Source organism: Pongo pygmaeus, chromosome X (genome assembly GCF_028885625.2).
Source record: "Pongo pygmaeus isolate AG05252 chromosome X, NHGRI_mPonPyg2-v2.0_pri, whole genome shotgun sequence".
In the NCBI taxonomy this organism is placed as follows: Eukaryota; Metazoa; Chordata; class Mammalia; order Primates; family Hominidae; genus Pongo; species Pongo pygmaeus.
The window spans coordinates 94,091,241-94,116,374 of record NC_072396.2 but is presented as its reverse complement, the minus strand read 5'-3'; the positions used below and the strand labels follow the sequence as shown (position 1 = coordinate 94,116,374).

At 40.8% G+C, this 25,134-nt stretch overlaps 1 long non-coding RNA gene across 1 annotated transcript; it reads right to left on the bottom strand.

Annotated features, from left to right (window-relative positions):
- Nucleotides 1-881: 881 nt before the first annotated feature.
- On the bottom strand, nucleotides 882-23,469 carry LOC129024509 (uncharacterized). The gene is made up of 4 exons (XR_008497094.2): nucleotides 23,345-23,469; nucleotides 7,256-7,380; nucleotides 6,712-6,823; nucleotides 882-3,207 (listed from the first exon to the last, which is right to left on the bottom strand). It is a non-coding gene; the product is annotated as an uncharacterized LOC129024509 (long non-coding RNA).
- Nucleotides 23,470-25,134: the final 1,665 nt, after the last annotated feature.

Below are 25,134 nucleotides of genomic sequence, written 5' to 3'. Positions count from 1 at the left end.
TGCTCAAGCTGGTAAAGTATCTTTTGAAATAGAGTCTATACAAGGTCAATTACTATGTAGTATTTGATTTATCCTGTCCTTCTCTATCCAAAATACAAGCATATTTTAATTTCTGAATTGTACATAAGGCAACAGAGATAGTGTTATAATAAGCCAAGGTAGGAACTGACATTTGCCTCCCTCAAGAGAAGTTTAAATTATAAATCAGTATTTTATCACTGGCATGTAGTTTGATCACAGGATAAAAGTGAACAATGAGTGTGTTTTCTGGCCATTAAAAACCCATCACATACTAAAATTTGTTTAGTGAGAAAAAGTGTAATTCAATAAAACATTAATTTGAAAATAAGAGTTCTTAAAGAACTAGTTACTAAAGATGTTTTAAGGAATGACATCAAGGAATATTTTCAAACTAGTTAATGTAGTGGGTATAGATGTTTACACATTCCACTGGCAATAGCAATGATAGCTATTTGCATTTCTAATTGAGAATTTGGTAGCTATCAAGAGACTGGTTCATCTCTGAACTGATAAAAGAGTAAATTCTCATTGTTATGTGTCACCAGAAAAGACTAGTGGAATTAGAATATTACTTGTGAGAATATAAACCTGAAATAATTTTTAAGCTGCTTTCCAGCTCAGAGCATTTTTTATAATTTCTTTATAATTATTTACAAGCTATTTTCTTTTAAACTTTGATTTGACAATATCCATTCTTATTTTTAAAACTACCATATACCATGAAATAACTTAATAGAACATGCTATTAAATACTGGCTGAAGCAGGAAAGTTACATGAAATGAAGGGTCGAAATTTCCCTGTAGTAATAGTAAACATGGTAAGAGTTAAATAAAGAGAAAAGAAACACGAAAAGCAGCTCAACAGTCAAAGACAGGTTTATTTTAGAGAATAAACCTGAGAGGGGCTTGTGGCCGACTTCAGTCAGGAGCACTCTCTCTTACAAACTAAGAGTATTTAAGGGTTTTAGGATGAGAGAGCTTATCACAGGCTTGGAATGTTTCTGTGTGAAGGAGTTTATTGCAGGGTTGGAATGTCTCTGTTCAGAGGGGAGGTTATCTTGGGGCTCACGTCTCTCCAGCCGGAGGGGAGGTTATCTTGGGGCTGGCATGTCTCTGGTTGGGGAGGGGTTTATCTTAGGGTTGGAATGTTTCTGGTCAGAGATGTCATTTGTAGTTTATGGTCATGGTGACCTTAGCTATTAGGTTGATACACTTTTGATTTAGGCAGTTTTTAATCCTTAGGAACTTTAAAATGGTGGTGCTTGTCCAAGATGGTGATGCTCCTGCTCTGTCAATCCAGACCCTATAGTTATAAAAAGGACCAGGGGCAGTGTACACTTTCTGGCTACTTCCTGCTGATAGGGGGACGGAGAGTTTTCTGGTCTTGAATTGACTGTAGGAGTAACGCCGTCTGTAGATGTTTTGGGGTAGTTATCTGTGAAATGTCCATGATCCTGTCAGTTAATACCTTTGAAAAAGGTTAGTTAGGCATGCTAAGAACATTAGTCCTTGCCATATTATTAGGAGAGGGACGAGGAATGGAATGACCCATGCTATGATTTTTTTCCCAAACCAAGAATTTATTTGGTTGTTCTGCTATTCCTTTAGCTTTTTAGCCCCCCTTTTATGTTTTTCAGCAGTGTCTTTTACTAAGCCTGATTGATTGAGATAGAAACAGCATTCTTCACCCAATGAGAGGCAGAGGCCCCCTTTTTCAGCCATTATAAGGTCTACTCCCCGTCTGTTTAGGATGACATCAGCCAAGGAGTCTAGTTGGTCTTGGACTCTTATAAGACTTTGGGCTATATCTTCTAAAGAGCCCTGTAGTTCTGTTGAAAGAGACTTAAAGTATGTTAAGGAGGTGGCTAATCTGCCTGTTCCCAATCCAATTCTGGAGGTTATACCCAAGGTGGCCATTAAGGGAATGACATGGATGGCCTTTCTTTTCCTAACATATTGGACAGATGGGATAGACAAAGGTTGATTAGGAGGAACTAGTCCAAAGGAGGGAGATGGATAAACTAGGATACAGTTTCCAGTCCAGTTAGTGGGGAGAAAAAGATATGTGTTGGTGCCACACAAAAAGAACAAGACTTTTTCATAAATACAGGCAGAGATATGGAAAGAGAATAAGTGAATTAAAGATGGGGTGTTTTTCTTTCTGGTGGTTCATTACTCCAGATGGACAAGGAGGAGGCCAGGGAGACACCTACTATAGTAGAGATATAGGAAGAGTTATTTTTTACACATTTAATATGATCAGATGTTGCACCATTGATATTGAGCCATGGAAAAAGCTGGGCACCAGGGACAGCACAAGTTAGGCCAGAGACATTGGTTGAGGGAGAGGCCATAAAATGAGCCAAATGCAGAAATGTTTCATTTGCTTCAGGTGATACTTGGTAGTCAACTCGGTTAGTTTGATGGTCAGAAGGGTGTTTAATAATGATAGTGCAGTTGCATTGGTTAGATGTTAAGGATCCTACAGGGAAATTTCCCTCAGAGGCCGAAAAGCAAAGTGAGGTTTGTTGTAAAAGGGGAGTGTGTTTAGTTATAGGCCCTTCAACGGGAGGGCTTTGGGGCTTGAAGCATTGTAGGGAGTTGTAATAGGTTTGAAATAATTTGTTAGCTTGATTGGCCCTGGAAGTAGGATAATCACCAAGCAGAATGTCAGCTCTTTCAAAAAAGGAAGCTCCTTTTTGGAGTATATAAATTAGGGCTATGCTTCCTGGTAAAAGCTCATGAAGAGGTGCAGGAAGGGCTGTGTAAGCTGAGGAAGACAGTGATACATACATCCAGCATTCCAGAGCAAAGGAAGAGTTAGCTTGCAGCAAGAGGGATTGTGTAAGATTTATAGAGTGTTCTAGCTTGAGAGCAGTGAGGAGTGGTTGTATTGGTGTGGTTGATGTACTTAGCGAATTTATATTGAAAGAAACAAGCAAAAAGAGAAAAAGGTTATGTGGGTAGGAGTAAAGTCCTGGAAAGTTCCTTGAAGCCATAGGTCCCACAGAACAGTAAGGAGCTATTCAGGATATATAATGGGAGTTTTGTAAGGGTACCACTGAAGTTCTGTAACAAGGTTGATTAGGAAGTGATGAAAGTTTGGGAGAAAAAGAACACAAGCAACTTATGTGGATTTCTCTTCCTTTTCCTCTGGGATTCGGTTGAGGTGAAGAGAAGTGGGTCCTGTGGAGACACAAAAGAAAGCAGAAGGGGTTTTAGATTTGGTTGTTTTGGTATGTGGTGAAGAAAGTCTGTTTTCTTGAGAAAAGTATAATGAATCCAGCTGAGGATAGTCCCTGGAGTTTTGCTGCCACAGGTGTGGTAAGGATGATTTGGTAAGGTCCCTTCCATTTAGGTGTGAGGGGGGAATTGGGGACAGGACTGGGATCTTTTACCAGGACCCAGTCTCCTGGCTGTAGGAAGGGATTAGAGGAGTTGGTGTCGGGTTGTGGCAGGTATTTGTCAGCATATTTCCAAATGAAATAGCGGATGGTATGTAGAAGAGGGGAAACGAGAGGAGTTGGTAGAGGTGGGGCTTGACCCTGAGGTGGAACAAAGGGGACAAGTGGTCTCCTATACATGAGTTCAAACAGGCTGAGCATTAAGGGTTTACATGGGAACGCCTGAACTTTTAGAAGGGACAAAAGTAAAAGTGTAACCCAGTCTTTATGTATTTGGAGTGAGTACCCAGTGAGGGTGTTTTTTATAATGCCATTCATTTTTTCAAGCTTTCCTGAAGATTGAGGTTGATAGAGGATGTGTAGCTTCCAGGTGATTTGTAGAGCTTGTGCAAGTGTTTGATTAATCTGAGAGATGAATTCAGGACCATTGTCAGATTGAAAAGAAACAGGCGTCCCAAACCTGGGTATGATTTCTGTTATTAATTTGGTGGTGACAGTAGAAGCCCATTTGTTGGTTGTGGGAAAAGGCTCAACCTATCCCAAAAAGGTATCAACCAGAACTAGAAGAAATCAAACCTTTTTTTACCTTTTATGAGTAAAATCTATTTGCCAATCCTGTCCTGGAAGGTGTCCCCTAGCTTGATGGGTTGGGAAAGAAGGGACTCTAGTGTTGGAGTGGGGTGAAGCTTTTTGGCAAATAGAACATTCATGGGAAATGGCTTTTAGCTGTTCCTTTATATCTGGGGTTATGTGTATATAGGAACTTAAGAAATGTTGTAGAGAGGAATGGCTAGTGTGGAAGCGGTTGTGAATGTCCCATAAAAGAGGTGTTTTTTCAGGGTCAGGTAGGACTAATTTGTCTCGTATGAACCAGTATGGGGGTTTGAATTGTGTCCCTGCCATGACTAGTTGTTGTATTTGGTGTTCTGGATAAAAGGAGGGGATATGTTGTATGAGGAGAAATAGGTATTGGGGGATTGGATGATTGGATGATTGGTTGAGGCATGTTTTGGACAATAGTCAGCCTCACAGTTCCCTACAGAAATGTGGCTTTTATCTCATTGATGTCCTTTGCAATGGATAACTGCAACCTTTTCTAGAAGTAAAGCTGCCTTTAGTGAATAATAGATTAATTTTTCATTAATGATAGGAGTTCTCCTAGCCATGAGATAGCCCTCCTCGCTCCAAATTTGGGCATTGGAATGGATGATGTTATTGGCATATTTAGAATCAGTGTATATATTAACTTGTGTATTTTTTGGCTAGGGTTAGTGCTCTTTTTAAGGCAACTAATTCTGCTTGTTGGGAGGATGTGCCCAAAGGCAAGGGGGCAGTCTCTATGACTCTTCTAGAATGGGTATCATCATGATATCCTTCAATGATGGTATATCCTGCTTGGAGGGGAGGGTTTTTTGATGTGCTGCCACCTATAAACCAATCTGGGGCTCCCTTTATGTGAGTGGAAGTAAGGTGGTGAAACATGGTGAGATAATTTTCAATTGAATCAGAACATGAGTGTCGGTCACACGAGTGTTGATCATCGTCAAAAATTGATGTTGAAGACAAAACGCGGTAGGATTGGGGGGAAGCAACTATGAAGAGAGATAGAGTGTTGAAGGAGATTGAATGTAAGGCTTGCATGTACAAGGATGAGATGGAGGTGAGTGCCTTATGGCTGAGCATATCTTGTAGACTGTGAGAAGAAAATATCTGAAGGGGTTCGTAGAACCTGAGTTTTTGTGCCTCTGGGATAATCAGAGAGGCTGTGGCCAAAATTTTTAAGCAAAGGGGCCAGCTTTTGTAAATGGGGTATAGTTGTTTTGAAAAATATGCCACTGGTTGGAGGGAATCTCCAAAGGGATGGGCTAATAGTCCAAGGGCCTGATTATAAGAACTATGTAAATATAAATGAAAGAGTCTCAGGGGGGTTGGAAGGCCTAATGCAGGGGCCTGTAATAAGGGACATTTTAGGTGAGAGAAAGCATGATAAACGTCTGGAGTTGAAATGAGTGGTTGGTCAAGATTTCCTTTTGTGTGTTCATAAAGGGGTTTAGCAATAATGGCAAAATTTGCTATCCATAATTAGAAATATCCCACTAATCCGAGGAAAGAAAGTAAGTCTCTTTCTGTTTTAGGAAATGGGATTTGTTGAATGCCTTGCTTTCATGCTGGCAGAATTTCTCAAGTATTTGGAGTTACGATTAATCCCAGGTATGAGACTTTTGGAGAGGTTAATTGGGTCTTCCTTTTGGATACCCAGTACCCACATTCAGCCAAAAATTTAAAAGCCTGGTGGTGTGTTGAATACAATGTCCTACAGAAGTGCTGCAAAGAACTAAATCATCCATGTATTGAAGCAAAATGCTAGGTTGTAGAGGTAGTTGGGAAAGATCCAATTGAAGTGCCTGACTGAAATAGTGAGGGCTGTCTCTAAACCCCTGGGAGAGGACAGTCCAGGTGAGTTGTTGGGAGTAGCCTGTGTCAGAGTCAGTCCAAGTGAAAGCAAAAAGGTTTTGAGAGGAGGGATGTAAAGCAGTAGAAAAAAATAAAAGGCATCTTTGAGGCCTAATACAGAGAAATGGCTAGTGTTGGGAGGAATTCACGATAGGAACGTGTAGGGGTTTGGGACAACAGGACAAACAGAAACATTGGAGGAGTTCATTTGTCACAAATCCTGAACCAGTCTATAGGAACCATCCAGGTTTTTAACTGGGAGAATAGGTGTATTGTGGGGAGAATGGGTGGGGATTAAAATATTGGCAGTCAAAATTCAGGAGATGATGGGCTTGAGTTCCCATAATCCATTATGGTTGAGAGGATATTGTGGGACCACTATGTAGCATTTAGGATCCTTCAGTGAAATTTGAATTGGAGAACGGTAGGTAGCTATTATGGGGGAGTCAGTGTTCCATACTATGGGATTTACCTGGCTGAGGAATTTGGGATTTAAGTCTATTTGATGTGGAGTGTCTGAGGAGGGGTTTTGTTCTTGACATAATAATAAGTAAGGGTGGCTTTGATGTAGGGCTAATAAATAAATGATTCCCCCTAGTTTGTGCAGGATGTTCCTTCCTAGTAAAGGAGTGAGACAATGGGGAATGACCAAGAAAGAGTGAGTGAAGGTGACTCTCTCAAGTGAGCAGTATAGTGGTGGTGTTTTGTATGGGAGTTACTTGTATGTCCTTCAAGCCAACAACAGAAACAGATGAATGTTCTAATGGGCCTTGATTTTCAGTTAATACTGATAGACTCACCCCAGTATCCGAAAGGAAGGAAATAATCTTACCAGATACCATCCCAATTACCCTGGGTTCCGTGGATTCACTGGATGTGGGGGTGAAGGATCCCGGGCACCCTCAGTCTTCCATTGTCAGTGCCAGCAGTGAAGAGATTTCCTCCTGTGATGGTGAGGGGGCCTCATTATAAGCCTCACCCAAACAGGAGGGTGTCCCTTCTGGTTGGGGGGAGGTTATCTTAGGGTTGGAATGTTTCTGGTTGGAGATGTAATTTGTGGTTTATGGTCATGCTGACCTCTGCTATTAGGCTGATGCCCTTTGGATTTAGGCAGTTTTTGATCAAGGGGAACTTTAAAATGGTGGTGCTTGTACAAAATGGCAATGCTTCTGCTCTGTCAAACGCAATTTTAAAAGCTGAAATAAAAAGGAATAGAAGACTGAGTGCAGTGGCTTACACCTGTAATCTCAGCAATTTGGGAGGCCAAGGCAGGAGAATCACTTGAACCCAGGAGTTTGAGACCAGCCTGGGAAACATAGTAAGACTTCATCTCTACAAAAATTTTTTAAAAAATAGCAGGGCATAGTGGTGCATACCTGTGGTCCCAGCTACTTGGGAGGCCGAGGAGGGAAGACCACTTGAATCAGGAAGGTGAAAGCTGCAGTGAGCTGTGAATATGCCACTGAATTCCAGCCTGGGTGATGGAGCAAGACCCCCGTCTCTAAGAAAACAGACAAACAAACAAACAAACAAATTAAATACAAAAAAAGGACCTTAATGATATAGATAATAAAATTACACAAAGACAACTTTCCAATTGTTAATGAGTCAATTTTTTAAAATATGCCCATATAGAAGGAATATTTTATAGTAGCCCATTTTAAGACATGATAAATTGAACACTAAATGCACGTGCTTCATAAACAGACTTGATTATGAGTCCTGATGCCATGTTTGTCTTAAATGAAATTAGAAACCTGTGGTGAGGTATTTTAAATCTTACATATGTGATGATACTCCCTTGAGGAAAAAAAAATATTGCAGGTACTTCAGAGTTGAGAATGAGAGGCAAGGGTGCCCCAGTGAAGACATGACTTCCTTTTCTGTGCTCTAGATTTTTAATGCTATACTTTCTTAGATGGAATCTCTCATTGCAGACCGAAATAGATGCTAGGTTCTTAGAATAAATGCATAGGTACTCAGAAACCTGGTACAGTGGTGGCATTAATGATTTTTGAATGTGGACCATTCTTTGCCTTCAATTACCTCTCCTATTTAGTCTGATAAATTAAGATTATCATATTCTGTTTTGGATTAAATTTCTAAGTTACTTACAGGTACCTATTGACACATATTTGTGTTACTTCAATGACAGAGTACATTTATTCATTGACAATCATTAACCTACAACCTAGATTGATTTATCAAATCACAATATTCAACAAAGAACCATGTCCTGAGGAAAAGAGGATCAAGACAAGTGGTGAAAAAGAAAAACCAAAGAAAAGCCATTAGCTCAAGCCGTCATTGAAACCTTTTGAACTGAGGACAGCTCAAGATGACTGTTCTGGGTGGAGCAAGATCATTAAAAATTCATAAACTTGATCAAAAAAGGTCAGAGTTGAGTTTTAATTTGAGAGTTGTTCATTGACCAAATTCATGGAAAGTATGGGAAAATTGAGGCTATGGTAATAATAGCACAGGCAGGAGGAACAGTGAGACTAGGCTTTTAGTTTTTGAAGTCATGAGTTGGTCAGTTGGATTTGGCAAGAGGGATGGGGAAGACACTTGGAACTGCATGAAAAACTTTTAGTCCTGCCGTATTTTCACAAAGGCAAATTTGGATAGCTAAGAAGAAAATACAAGTGAAACTTAAACGGACTGCTGTGGGAAGGTAGGTCTGCAAAGAGTGAAATGTGGCCTCTGCAAACTTAGAGGTCAGCATAAGAATATTGGATTTCTGGGTTGAGGGCTCTACAGGAAGAATGCTGAGAAAGACAGTAAAAGCAAACAGAAACAGAAATAGACACAGACCAAATACATATTTTATTCTGAGTATCTTTCTCTGTTTAAACAGATTTCTCTTTTGTCTCTCTTCCTTTCTATTATCTGCTTTAAAAAAGCTCTAGATGAGGCTGAGACTAAAACACCTGGGTTAATTCCAGAGAAGGAACTCAGATGTAGGCTTTGAATGTATTCAAACTAGAGCCACAGTTAGATTTTTAGAATAGCTTTTTGGAAAAGACAATGTGCATTTAGGTTTGTGCTTTGCTGCAATCTCCTATAACATGTTTCAATTAGTTGGTCAAAGATTTTTACCACAAATGTTAGTACTAGACACTGTAGAGTTAACAAAGAATTGACTCTTAAGGAAGGAAAAGATAAGACCTCTAATCTGGCCTTTCTATATCTCCAAATACCTTAGGGATTTTTGGACTTCAGCCTTCTGTTATATGTATTGCTACCAAATCTCAGCAGAATTTTTTTCTTCAGTACTTTAAGGTTAAAGCTTGTAGCAACTTTTATTCAGTTGTCACCTTTGACCTGTTTCTTAGTGTCCTCCTTTTTTCATCCATCACTGATTCCTGGAGTGTTTTCTGAATAAGAGGAAGTGCCCCAGGGATACACACTGTCAGGATATTAGGCTATGTATAGTATCCTTTTCTATATCCCTCTTAAATGTTTAACATATAATACAGAGGGCTAGATGAGTTCACTGAGGCATTCCTGTGATTCACAACAGCAGGCACAATTCACAAGCTCTGTCTGAAGTCTCTGGGCTTGGAAACGATCATTTGGACAGGTTTTCCTGAAAATAATTGAAAGTAAATACATTTATTACTAAACCTCCTTGATTCACTTAATTATGCACTAATGATGTGAAATGGCCTTTTAAAGAGGGTTGGGGATCCCTTTTGCAGTGTTGTAGCTTATTGTGCAATTTACCTCCTCACTCAGAACTAGTATCTTTCTCTTTGGGTTCGTGTATATTCACTACAAAATCTGAGTGTGTTAAACAGATTATTACACCTACTAAAAACTTTTCTGAATGTGGACTAGAAAAAAATATAAATAATGAGTTCATTATAACAACCTTAATGGAGCTATTTTAAGGTCAGGGAGCAGACACCCAAGCAAAGTTCACTGATTTATAAATCTTCTGAATTTAAGTAACGTATTTCCACCCAAATAAATGTCTTACGTTGACCTAGTAGCTATTAAATCTATTGTTGTTAATAAATTCTGTAATAGACAAATTACCTCCCAATGTGCTTCATACTCCCATGGAATATAAGACATAATTAACCTTGTATGTTCACTGTAAAAGTAATGTAGTATCAAGATAGATTTGATGATAGCTTTAATAATATCATATTATGGACAAACAGAATATATTTGCATTTATTGTAAGTTACGGAATATATATTAATCAGAGTTAGACTATGTAATAGGTCTATTTTTCCACTAAATATATCCATGTTTTCAGGTACAATTATACTACAGTATACAAAAACATCCTCACAATCTTTAATAAATCATTCATGAAATTGGAAGGATAACGTGACTAGGTAATGACAGGACAGTTGGTCAATGTAAAGCACGGATTTGGGCCAGAAAATCTAAACAGCTATTCTTTGCAAAGAAAGACCACAGGGAAGCTGTAATACACCTGAAGATAGAAACAGTGAGGTGGGAAAGCAATGTCAGCTCTCCTTTTTCTTTACACTCTTGCTATGCCCAGCCAGTCATAGCATGAGTAGAATGCTTACCAAAACCATCTAAAGAAGCTTCCAAAAATAGGATTTACCTATGATCTGGGCCAGACTCAGGCAGTTGGTTGGACACTTTGGCTTACTTGAGTCCTCAGATTCTTGGCCTTCTCAGAACTCTATGCACAAGGTTACTATAGCAATAAGAAACACCTTTATTCTCTCACCATCAAATCCACGAACCTATGAACATCTATATTTTTCTACTCTCTACCATTCTTTCTTCATATGTCTTTGAGATGTGAAGCTTTTTGGATGATGGTAACCTTGCAAGTCTTCCTTTCTCATTCCCATAACAGAGTTGCAGCAAATATCTAGCTCAAAATAATGACTTCTCCATCCTCCACCAGGTTGAGGATATAAAATTTAGTTTACATCTCAACTTGACACCACTGTGTTACAATCTCCAGCTCAATATCAACATGACAAATAAACCTAAGAATGGTGAAACAGGGAAGAGACATGATATGAAATTCAATACATTATTGTCCAAATACGAACCCTACCACTTGCTAGCCACTGGCTAGCTCTATGGCCTTGGGAAAACCCCTTCACTTCTTTCAGGCCTAGTTTTCTTATCTGTAAACTGGACGTCATAAACTCTAAGTGTTTTTTTCAAGTATAACATTCTCTAACTTTTTAAACTACCTTAGTTGGAAATCTGAATATAACTGATAGATAATCTGCATGGCAAGCATAAGACATAGAGACCAAGAAAGGCCAAGATATCACAAGATATCACTTTAGTGGGTATGGTGGGTGGGAGAAGTAAAAAATTATTGGCACCTGGAATAGACAAGATGGGCTTCTAGAAATATAAAAAATAAAATAGGTTCTGACATAACTATATTTGTATCACTAGACAAAAAGAAGAAACGTCTGCTAAATGAGGTAAAGCAAAGACCAGCAGGTTGAAATAAATATATTATATTGGATACAAATTAAGTGGAATAGGTCCATTGAAACAGAAGGTTAATATTTGGTAGTAGTTAAGAATCAGTCTTATTCTAGGTGTTGACTTAATAACTAATCAACAATCAATCAATGAGAAAAATAATCAGAGGAACCCTGTGACACAATGAAAGAAAAAATATCTTTTTCTAATAGTTGCTACCCCAAATTCCATCCAGATAGGGCATTAGCCTTCTCAAAAGTCCTTACTGATACATTCCTTGAACATGTATCATCTACTATGTGCCAGGCACTCTGATAATTACTGGAGAATGTTTTCAGTTTCGCTTGTGAGGAACACAGAGGAAAAGCAAATAAATTATATGAAAGAGATGTTATTACATATCAGTAGAAAAGTATTCATTATTTAATTTAGTGTGAGTCTATCACAAGATGAAGTCCCACGATAAGCCATCTGCAAGCTAAGGAGCAAAGAAGAAAGTCTGGGTCTCGAAATTTCAAAAGTAGGGAATCTGACAGTGCAGCCTTCAGTCTGTGGCTAAAGGTCCGAGAGCCCCTGGAAAACCACTGGCGTAAGCCCAAGAATCAAAAAGCTGAAGAACTTGGAGTCCTACATTTGAGGGCAGGAAGCATCCAACATGGGAGGAAGATGAAGGTAGGAAGACTGAGCCAGTCTAGTCCTACATTCCTCTGCCTCCTTTTATCCTAGCTGCACTGGCAGCTGATTAGATGGTGCCCACCCAGATTGAGGGTGTGTCTGCCTCTCCCAGTCCACTGACTGGGAGTAGACAATTAAAGCAAGTCAATAATGAAACAGTTTATGCTTGATCACTTACTGCAATGTATAGACAAGAGAGGAAACTGGAGAAACTTGGATTTCTCTTATGGACAGTTGCACTGGTTGAGGCTCAGCAAAGATAAAGGGTCCTCTCCCTGCTGAGGGAGCCCCAAACAGTTTTATGAAACCAGGGCCAGAGGGAAGCAGAAGGAGAAGGGTTAAGAGTGTAAACATACTGGTACTAAGTCAGAGTGGAGAGAAGTCTCTACAAAGTTTCCTCCTGTCAAAATTAAACATAGACAAACATTGGTTAAAAGGGATAAAAACAGGTTTTATTCAGTAATTACTGACAGTAGGGGAAAGAACTGAGCTCCATTCCCATTTGTGGAAACATGCCTGAACATTTTCAAGGGAGCATGAGGGAGGAGGGACTGTGGGCGCTCGGTAGAGTCAAAAAAGCAAAAATGTACGAAGGGTTGGTTAATGTAAACATGATTAGGCCAGCTGCGTCTGCTTCCTGGAAGTTATGGAAGTTAGGATGCTATACTCTCACAGAGACTAGGAGAGAGGCCTTATCCTTCTTGGTGATTACATTTCAATGGAATGGCTCTTGTGTCCTTGAGAAAGATCATTCTGAGTTGCAAGAAATACATGTTCACAATTGTAAGCCCTTTTTAGAAAATGCTCTAAGAAAGGGAGGTCCAGGGTCTATCATCAGGTGCTGACTAGAACAAATAATAAATTTCCTTTGTAGCCTTAAGTTTTCTCAGGCAGGCATATAAATAGGGGGCTGGGATAAACTTAGGGACACAGCCTTAGGCTGTTAGATGCCATAGCAGAATTTGGTCAAGTCTCTTAGTGCAGGGATTTGGATGGAGTTGTTATGTGACAATAGTCCTGTAGTTCTTATCTCTCATTCCCCCCATTGGGAGGCATTGGAATAAATGCCTGAAAAGGGTCTCAGATAACGAGACCTAGGAATAAAGATATTGGGGCTACAGTGTTTGTTAGGAGTGTCTGAAGTGGGAGGGACAGTGTCATAATATTTATGAGGTTTCAGGGTTTGGTTTAAGAGGATTTCTTCAATGTGAGGGCTTGATTAGGATTAGGTAATGATTATGTAATAGTTATGAGTTAGGAGACACTGTAAGATGAGGATTTTCATCTCAGAAATTGAAAGAGGGTACTATTATTTGATGTTATTCATTGAAAAACTGAGCTGTTTCCAGTGAGCTTGGGGAAAGTTCTTCAAAGTAACAATAAAGTTATTTACAACTCTTCTCTTCCTGGGAAAAAGTTAAAATAGTAAAGTAATGTTAGTGAAACCAGCCTAAAAATATAGACATTAATGTGGACGGTAAGCTATATGTGTTTTGGTTCTCAACTACAAATGTGTGGTACTACCTCAAGTTCCCTTTAATCATTATTATGATTAGACTGATTTTTATTAATGGTTTTGTGATTAATTGTAAGGTTTAGAAGTTATTATTTAAACTTTATATTTAAATCTTATATGTCTGAACATTCCCTGCATTTTTTTCTTAAGTAGAAATTTTTCCATTAAATATTTCAGTTACAAGAAAGGTATTTATTTTTCTTATTTTATGTTACACTTTTTCTCATAAGGTTTCTTCTATTTTATTAAGCCTTTCATTATAATTGTTGTTAAAGGTATTTGGCAACAAGAAGGACAAAAGAGAAGTAAAGACTAATACTCTCTTAGAATTGAATTTTTCTTGTCATTCAAACTTAGTGAGAAAACAAATAAAAATACAGGCGAAATAAGTAGGCATTCAACAATCATTTCACAAATAAATAAATATTTACCTTAAAATGTGTATGATTTTTAAGAACAACCCAGTAAATGGCAGTATACCACTTGCAGTTGATTTCATACTTGGGTTTCAGTGATCAAACCAACCAAACAACCAAATAAGAAATAGCATTACGAGTTTGGGGTAGGGGGAGTGTATTAGCCACATTTCTATATTGCACAGATTTGAAGCTGAACATCTGCCCTATATGCGTATGCTAGGCAGACCTTGTTCTGAGCAACCAAATAATATGCTCATGTCATCTTGCCCTGGCTCCCCGCCTTCCTTGTTGACTCTCCTCCTTAGTAACAGTTTGCGTCTCAGGTTTGTGCTTTTTAAATACAAACCAACCAATCCAGAGCCCACAATCCCAACCATCTCTTTCATCAGACTCTTATACTCCAGACCACTATTCACCTGCCCTAAGCACCCCCACAGCCAGGCACCAGACCAATAGAGAGAGTCCCTGTGCCCCAGAGCCTGCTGAAAGTATTCAAATGGGCCAATCCTCAGCCTGCTTATCATGCGTCATCTGTCATTTTCCATACAAATCACAAAAAGGCTCTTCTCACAGTCTCTCTTTCTCCCTCTGCCTCCTGACCAACTCCAGTGCTGTCCTGTGCCCCTCACTTCCATAGCTTGTCCCTTCCCTTTGAGAACTGAGTTATAAACTATCTCTTCGATGACAATTGCCTCGTGATCTGTTGGCCTTTCTATACCTCAACTTTCCTACTTCATGCTATAGTTTAATTCAGGTTATGTCATATATATATATACATATATGTATATATATACATATATATACATATATGTATATATATACATATATATACATATATGTATATATATACATATATATACATATATGTATATATATACATATATATATACATATATATATATACATATATATATATATACATATATATAGTTTTTCCTGGATTCAGATTTAGATTTTAATTTCATCATATAACACTTCCAGATTTGACAAAAAGAATGACCACTACAAATGTAAGAAGAACCCAAGACTAGGCTAAATATAATGTTTTCCCCAGGAAATAATATTGAATATCTATAATGTACTGGGAACTAAGTTAAAATTTTCATGTTCATTATTTCCTTTAAATCTTACTATTAATGTATGAAGTCTGATGATTACTATCAACATTTTATGGAAAAGGAAACAGAGGCTCAAGGACATTGAGCATCTTCCTGAAGAGCACAAAGCTTACATGTGGCAGAATTGGTACTCAAAGCCAGACAGAGTACAGAGCCTGCACTCTTAACATTTGTGCACAGAATTTTTCCTAGAATAACAATAACCAACAAAAATCACAATGGTGATTTTATATATATATATAATATATGTAATTATGTACATATAATTATCAACATTGATTATGCTATTACTAGGCATTAGGTGATACTATACCACTGAAAAGTGATGGACCCAGGATTCAAGCTAAAGCTAGTTAACCTAAAAATGTGTGTCCTTTTAAGTATCAGTGTTATTTTTCTCATTTTGCCCCAGTAAAGCTTTCATCACTAAGAGTATTTGGGAGCCACTTCATTGTACTATAAGAAATTTTCCTTTTATAATAAAGAAAGATTTGTCCAAGATAGATTAAAATAATATTAATTTAAGTGATAACCAATTATAGAAGTCTCTTTCACATTTATTTCTCCAAAGAAAAGTACTAATTCCTCAGCAAATAAAAACTAATTTGACATCTGGAATCATGTTTATCAAGCTTAGAAAATCAGGGGTTCTTTTAAAACCAAAAGACGACAACTTTGAAAAAATTGTAGGCGGCTGGGCGCGGTGGCTCACGCCTGTAATCCCAGCACTTTGGGAGGCCGAGGCGGGCGGATCACAAGGTTGGGAGTTCAAGACCAGCCTGCCCAATATGGTGAAACCCTGTTTCTACTAAAAATACAAAAATTAGCCAGGCAAGGTGGCAGACGCCTGTAGTCCCAGCTACTCGGGAGGCTGAGGCAGGAGAATCGCTTGAACCCGGGAGGCAGAGGTTGTAGTGAGCTGAGATCGGAACACTGCACTCCAGCCTGGGAGACAGGGCGAGACTCTGTCTCAAAAAAAAAAAAAAAAAAAGAAAAAATTGTAAGCAACCAGAGGATTCAGATACTTTTTCCAAAAGATTTAGCCCTTTATTTTTATTTTTCTCCACCTTAATTGAGGTGTAATTGATAAATATAAGTTGTATATATTTAAGGTATGCAACTTGATGTTTTGATATTCACAATACATTGTGAATTGATTGCTATAATCAAGCTAAATATACTCATTAATTCACATAGATGCCTTTTGTGTGTGTGGTGAAAATACTTATCTCTTAGCAAATTTCAAGTATACAGTACATTATTACCAACTGTAATCAACATGTTGTATAATAAATCCTTAGAACTTAATCATCCTATAACTGAAAGTTTGTGCAATTTGATCAACATCTCCCCACTTCCCCCACCTCCCAACCCCCAGTAACTACCCTTGTACTGTCTATTTTTATGAGTTAGAGTTGGTAAGATTCTACTTATAACTGACATCATGGAGTATTTGCTTTCTGTGGCTGGCTTATTTCACTAGCATTATGCCCTCCAGGTTCATCCATGTTGTCACAAAGGACAGGATTTTATTCTTTTTTATGGCTGAATAATATTCTATATATATGGTGTGGAGAAAATGAGGGTATATTGATCAAAGTGCACAAACTTTCAGTTGTAAGATGATAGGTTCTGAGGATCTATTTTACAGTGTGGTGACTGTAGCTAATATGTTGTTATATTATAACATATATGATAATAATGTAAGTGTGTGTGTGCATGTGCCATGTTTTCTTTATTCATCAATTGATGAACACTTAGGTTGTTTCCATATCTTGGCTATTGAGAATAATGTTCCAAGGAACATAGGAGTACAGATACCTCTTTGACATACTGATTTTATGTCCTTTGGATATATGCCCAATGTTAGTCCAAACTGCACCATTTTGTAAGCTCCCTTCTATTTTGCAGAACTTGGTCAAAGTGAAACAATACACCGGGGTTCGGGCAGTGATAAACCAGCTGACCACAAAGTGGACAAAGGCCCAACTGAAGAAACAGCCTGCCTCTTATCATATTCTGCTGGGAGAAAGTACAAGGAGTACCACGTTCTGCCAGAACAAGGGCCAGAACCACCTCATCATGGGGACATCTTATCAATATCCTTCCAGGCAGCAAGCCATATTGCTCAGACCTCTCCTGCCCATACCTAGAAGTTACCCCAGCCTGTAAGCAGCAGTGGGCACTGGAATAGGCTGGTCCCCGACTTCTGTAGGTTTTATCCTGGACATAAAGCCTGCATTTGCTGTCAAGCTCTTTCTGTGTGTGTGTGTTTCTTTAACCCTCACCTTCCCTTCAAAACCTAACATTTTGGTGCTGAAACCAGGTATGAGGATTGGGTTCTAAGGTGTAAGTCTTCTCTTGTAACCTGGAAAGTAGCAAGCAGCAAAAACTAGACCAGGGCCTGCTTCCCGATCCAGAGTGGACTCCCTGTTCCCAACCCCATTCGCCTTATTCTCTCTTCTTCTCTGGCCCTGGGCTAACCTCCAGACCCTGGTTAAACTCTCCATCCTCTTTTTCTTTCTTCCCCTTTGCAAGCAGCTCCAGCAAGGATTGATCCCATTGTTGGACATCACATCCAGCACTGGTCTCCAATTAGTGGATGAGTTTCCCTCTCCTCCTCTCCGAATTCCTCTCTGTTTTTTCCGGTTCAGAAAATCCCAGCGCTGGGTGAGAGGTCTCCCTGGTCACCAGGTGACCGCAGCCCACCTTCTCAGAGGACGCCCTCAGAAAGCTTGCCGCTCCAGCTGCTCTGGCCACTCTGGCCTCCAGGGGACAGCAAAGAGCTGCAGGGATGCCCCGGCTCTCCTATGTCCCTTATCCAGGGAGGAATGGGGTACTCACTCCCCTACTCTAAATTTCTCACCCTTCCAGTCACCAGTATGGGGCAAGGCTCTTTAAAACCTCCTGGAGACACCACTCTCGAATGTCTCAGCTGGAAAATCCAGGCCCAGGGCTTAGAGGACTCCATTAAAACTGAACACCTTATTTACTCCTCTTATATGTCTCATCTGAATTCTCCAAGCCCAGAGCCTAGTGGACTCCTTAAAACCAAATGCCTTGCTTTCCTCTGTACTTTTCCTCTGTAATGTTGCCTAGTCCCAATGTAAATTGGACAATAATAATCAATGGCCAAAAATCAAAACATTTATTTCTAAATTCAACAAAATCTAAAAAACTTCCAACGCAATGGTAAATGATCCGAAGTGCTTTGCTTATCTCTGTTTGCGGCTCTCTATCTCTGCTAATTCTGTTAACTTTTTCAAATCTTCCTCTTCAACAAAAAACCCACAAAAATGCCTCCTCCCCTGGACATACCTTCTTCCTCTAATTTCAACCCGGCCAACAAACTGTGTGTCATGCCCAACCCCCTTCCGACAAAAACCAGGCACATGCTCAAAGGCCCTCCAAAGTCTTCCCTTTATAAGAGGTGACAGGGAGGAAAGCATAATCTGAAATCATGTTCCCTTCTCCCTAGGCAACCTCTCTCAGCTTGAAAAGAGACTAGGCTCCTTTTCCACGGATCCCACCTCTTACCGCAAAGAATTTCTGCATTTCACTCAATCCTGTAATCTTACCTGGCATGACATATATGTCATCCTCTCGTCCACCCTCACCCCGGAAAACAGGGAACACATCTGGATGGCCTCCGAGGTCCATGCAAACACCTTCCACCAACAAGGTGCTTCCCATAACCCAGTAAGGACCCTAGGTGCCCCCAGAACTGATCCCAGTTGGGATTATCAAGCAAATTTTTCAGGCAGACAGAAACAAGGCCATATGATATCTCTAGCCATATTATGCCTCCTAGCTGGCATAAATAAAGCCATTCCTGCTCTTTTCCTTTCCCACCTTTCAGAGTCCATAACTAAATCTACCACTTTATGCCCTAATACCAATAAGGGCAGAATCTATCTCCATTTTCACTTCATTTCCCAGTCAGCCCCAAACATCAAATAAATAAATAAATAAATAAATAAATAACTGGAGGATGGCCCTCAAATCTCCCAAAGAGACTTAATCAAAGTGGCCTTTAAGGTCTTTAACAATAGAGAGGAAAAACTGAAAACCCAAAAGCTTAAAACAGACCGGGCTAAATACCAAACGCTGGCAGCTGCCAAACAACAGGGTTCCCAATGCATACAGAAATCCTCAACCTTACAACAAACTCCACCAGAAACCCATTTGAAGTGCAGCCGACAGAGTCACTGGGCAAAAGCCTGCCCTAATCCCAGGCCACTCTCAAAACCTTACCCCATCCATGGCATCAAGGAACACTGGAAGTCAGACTGTGCTCTGCAAAACTCATAATCCCACTTCACCACCTCTAACTGAAGAATGCTGGGGCCCGGAATCCACTGTCCCCACTGTCCCCACTGCCATCACCACCACCTGAACCCAAGGTAACTCTGTCAGTCACTAGTAAGCCCAGGTCTTTCCTATTGGATATGGGGGCTAGTTACTCAGTTTTACCAGAATATTCTGTACCCCTCCTCAGTTCTTCTATCTCTATTGTGGGAGTCAATGGAATCCCCTCTAGGCACAAACAGACTGGTCCTCTATAATGCAACCTATTCAACACCCTCTTCACCCACTCCTTCCTGGTTATCCCTCAGTGCCCTTCCCCTGTCTTGGGGGTGAGACATACTAAGTAAGTTCCAGGCCTCCATACAATTTGCCTCCTGCAATTCTACCTTTTTTATTTTACTCCATCATGCAGACGCTTCCCTCTCCTCCCTCTCATCCTCATTATCTGCCCTGTTAGCTTCTGTTAACCCTGAAGTGTAAAATGTTTCCAAACCCACAATAGCCACACATCACATCCCAGTCAAAATACCCCTCCAAAACCCTTCCATTTTTTTTCATCAGTCTCAATATTCCCTTAACCCAGCCAGCCTCTGGGGCCTTAAACCTGTCATCTGTAAACTTTTACAAGCTCAAATTCTCAAGCCTGTCAACTCTCCTCACAACACCCCTATCTTGGCTGTCAAAAAGACAGATGAGTCCTACTGCTTGGTCCAGGATCTCTGAGTTGTTAATCAGGTGGTGGTGCCAATTCATCTGGTTGTCCCCAACCCATATATTTACTCTCCCTTATTCCTCCATCTATCACACACTTCTCTGTATTAGAACTGAAGAACACCTTTTTCATTATTGCCTTAAATCTGGCACCCCAAAGCCTGTTTGCTTTCACTTGGTCAAATCCTTATACTCACATGTCCACCCAACTAACATGGACTATACTCCCACAGGGGTCTCAGGAGAGTCCCCACCTATTCAGACAGGCCCTCACCAAGGGCCTAGCTAAATTTCCCCTTGCCTGTAGCACCCTCCTCCAATACATCAATAACCTTCTTCTCTGTAGCCCCTCCCTTAACCTGTCCATCTTACACACCACTCAGCTTTTAAACTTCCTCCATAGTTGAGGATATCGGGTCTCACCCACAAAAGTTCAGGTAGCCCAAACCCAGGTCACTTACCTTGGACTTGCCCTAACCCCTAATCCTCGGGCCATCCCAACCCAACAAAAGGAGCTAATTTGGGACATGCCCCTTCCCCACACAAAGAAGCACTTCCTCTCCTTCTTGGGCCTTATGGGATACTTCCGGCTGTGGATTCCCAATTTTGACATACTGGCCAAGCTGCTCTACACAGCCTCACGTAGACCCATTACAAAACCCCTTGATTCAGCTTGCCCCATCAACTCCAACTGTAAAAAAAATAAAAAATGCCCTTTTTATGGCCCCAGCACTGGGACTGCCCAACCGCACCAAGCCCTTACTCTGTATGTATATTCTAACTAAGACCTTGCTCTTGGACCACTTTGCCAAACATACAGCAATGTCCCACAAGCCACTGCATACCTCTCAAAACTACTGAACTGTGTCATCCAAGGCTGGCCGCCCCGCTTAAAAATCTTGGGTGTGGCCACATTATTTGCCTCAGAGGCACAGAAACTCACTCTCTACCAACAACATTACTATTGCATCTTCCCATAACCTACAGGAACTCGTGAGCCATCAATGCCTTCTATGCCTCCCACCATCCCGCTTACAGCAGGTACACGCCTTATTCATAGGAAACCCTCTAATCACCTTCCAGAGATGTAAAGCTCTCAACCCAGCCACCCTCCTCCCTGTAAACACCTCCAAGTCTGAGCTCTCTCACTCAAAATCCAATGCTCTCCCACTCCATACTACCTCTCACAGGTGGAGCTAGTTGCCCTAACCAAGGCCCTAACCCTAGCAAGGGAAAAAGCCTTAACATTTACACCAATTCCAAATATGCATATCACATCCTATACTCTCATGTCCTAATCTGGCAGGAAAGAGGTTTTCTAACCACAAAAGGTACCCCCATAGGAAATAACAAACTCATATACAAGTTGCTGGAGGCGGCTAAACTACCACTACAGGCTGCCATTTCCCACTGTAAGGAACACCAAAAGGCTACAGATGCCATAACCAAGGGAAACTTTTTAACAAATTCAGCACCCCAGCAGGCAGCCTTTAAAACCCCATTATTATTGCCTATCTTTCCCAGCATACACCCTATCTACACCTAGGAGAAACAAACCTCATTTGCCCAGGCCAGTGTTGTTCAGGAAAAAATGGTTCTACCTCAGTGACAAATTGTCTTGCCCAATTCCCAGAAACCTTGTGTACTTTCATATACGCACAACCATTTCCATGTGGTTTACTGCCCCCTACTCCAGCTTTTAAAAACTTATATATATTCTCCCACCATGGCCGCCAATCACAAAAATATTACTAAGGCGTGTTCCCTTTGCACTCAGACTTCTCCTCAGGAAGGTATCAAATCACCTCCTTTCCCCACACACCAAGCTCAAGGACACCTGCCAGTGCAGGATTGGGAAATCAACGTCACACACATGCCCCCTGTAAAATGAGTCTGATACCTTCTGACAATAATAGATACATTCTCTGGATGGATAGAAACTTTTCCTACCACCATCAAAAAGGCACACACTGTCGCTTCCATTCTCCTCACCCATATTATCTCCCAGTTTAAACTCCCCTCTTCCAGTAGGCCAACATTTGTTTCACAGGTTAACCAACAGCTGGCGAAGGCTCTAAACATTAAATAGCGTTCCATATTCCTTATTGCCCCCAGTCTTCATGGGAAGTTAAATGGACCAATGCCCTTTTGAAACAACAACTAACCAGATTCTCTAGAGGTTAAAATGGCCTGGACTTCACTTCTCCTATTGGTCCTCATGCCTTTGCAAGCCATTCCCCAAAAGCCCCTCATCTTAAGCCCATTTAAACTCATGTACAAACACTCCTTTATCCTCCAGAATCTCCCTGTCTCTTCTTCCCCTTCTGCACCAGATACTTGGCCAGCGCTACACTTCACTCAACATCTAATAAGACAGTATGCAGACGTTTACTTGCCCTAGCCTGAAAGTCCATCCTCAAAATACCCCTCCCTGTCCCTACAACCAGAGGACTGGGTCTGGATCGCAGACTCTTCCTCCTCCCCTCTCCAACCTAAGGGGACGGGTCCTCACCAGGTTATCCTAGCTAATCCCACAACAACAAAGCTAACATCCCTTCCACACTGGATACACCATTCCAAACTAAAAAGAGAGCCAGATCCACATCCAGAAATTTCCTCCCGCCCCCCCCCCCCCCCCACCAAATTATTCTCCCTCCCTCACAGGACCAACCTCGCTGCACTTAACAAAATTTCCAGAAGTTGCCAATCCAGAAGGCCTTCGTCCATAGCATTCTCTGCCTCTAATTTCAAATCTAATATCTCATACCTTGTTTCAGATCTTTCTTGTATCCCTTTCCCATGTCCCTGAAGAGTCCACTCCAATTTCCCACAATAATCTGGGAGCTATGGCTGCAGGGCACATTCCAAAATTTCACTCCTACTCAAATCTCCTTTTGTCCTCTTTGTCTGTGAGATACTATAAGTCCCCACTCCCAACCTCTGGCAGTTGGGCCCCCTTTGTCAGCCTCACACATCCCCTCTTAAATCAGTCACACTCCCTTCTTTCTTCCAACTGTTAAATTTGTTGTCCACACAAATCCAGCAGTTCACAGCCCTTCCTGTTAACCTAACTGCATAAATCTGGTCCAAAAATAAATCCAAATCTCACCTACTCAGCCAATCCATTCCCAAAACCTGTTTATAATCTTGCTTGGCTAAACACGATTCCCCCAAATCCACCCACATCATCACGCACAGGGCTGTCACCCTCCTTTGCCTCATGGCCTCTAAATTAAACATGTTACAAGCCAGATTCCATAAAACGCCCCTTACCAATCTCTCCCCACTCTGCCGCAGCTGTTCTCCACATATCCAACTCACAGACACTCTCTGAAAGAAATGCACAAACAATTCCCTCAACTGCAGCCTACATCCTTCTGCCCTATCAGGACTGCAATGGCTATTAGTTAACAAAAGCTCTTTTATCTCTCTCTCTACAAAGCCAAACAGCCTTCACCTCCTTCCCCACCAACATTTCCTATCAGGCTCTCATAGTGGCTACCGTTGTTAACAGCTATTCAACCTAGAAAAAACAAAAAGCTTGAGACAAAAATTTTTTCCAGGATTCAACCTCCACCTTCTCATGGCTTGCTACCTTCACTTACAACTTTTGCCTGTCAACCTCCAGCCTTTTCTGTGTGACACAAACTCTTATCTTGCCTACTGGCACCCTGGTTTGTCAATTTCCAAACATTAACATTTTGCCAAACAACCAGACCATCCAGGTTCCTTTAGTAACTTCTGTCTCATCTTCCTCCACATGCACTATGTGGGTTCTACATCTAATTCCTCTGGAAACAGGAATACACATCTCCGCTGCACTTGCTACCAGAATAGCAAATATATCAACCTCAACTGCCCTATATAAAAAATATCTACAGTCCTCTATAATACCCTAGAGGACATGTATAATTCCATTACAAGACTCCAAAGGCAGATACATTTCCTTGCAGGAGTCATCTTCCAAAACCAAAGGACCCTAAACCTGATATCTGCTGAGAAGGGGGGGTACATATGTATATCTCCAAGAAGAATCTGTTTTTAGGTTAATGAATCTGGCATTGTTAACTGCACAGCCCGCAGACTCCATGACGCCTGCAGAAATCCAACATCATGACACTGACTCTTGGTGGCAGGCATCATTCCTCCTAAAGTGTGAATCCCCCTTTCTTAGGGCCCCTAATTTTCTTCCTCATAATAATAACAATCAGTCCATGTATAATCTCCTTCATATTCTACTTTATCTCCCAAAAGCTGAACTCCCTTGTCTAGGCAGCCACCCAAAAACAATTGATACTATCTTTCTCCTCCGCCAAGTCTGGTGTCAGCACCTCCAGGAAAACAACTCTGAAGTCAGACATCCACTACTTCAAAACCCAAACCCTGATTATAGTGCCGTTATTCAGCAGGAAACAGCCAGATAACCAAAAATGCCCCACTTTCTTTTATATTAAAGTAAAAGGCAAGAATGTTAGTCCAAACTGCACCATTTTATAAGCTCCCCATTATTTAGCAGGCCTTGATTAAAGTGAAACATTTCACTGGGGTTCCGGCCATGAGAAACATCCTGCCTAACCACCTGACCACAAGGTGGACAAAGGCCCAACTGAAGAAACAGCCTGCCTCTTATCATATTGCACTGGGAGAAAGTACAAGGAGGAGCACCACATTCTGCTGGTACAAGGGCCAGAACCACCTCATCATGGGAACATCTTATTAGTATCCTGCTGGGCAGCAAGCCGTACTGCCCAGACCCTTCCTGCCCATACCTAGAAATTACCCCAGCGGTGGGCACTGTCATTAGGCTGGTCCCCCACTTCTGTAGGTTTTATGCTGAACTTAAAGCCTGCATTTGCTGCCGAACCACCCTCTTTCTGTGTGTGTGTGTCTTTCTTTAACCCTCACCTTCCCTTCAAAACCTAACACCCAGAAGCTTGATTGCTGGATCATATGAGAGTTCAATTTTTAATTTTTGGAGAAACTTCTATGCCATTTTCCATAATGGCTATACTAATGTACAGTCTCACCAACAATACATAAAGTTTCCCTTTTCTTCACATCCT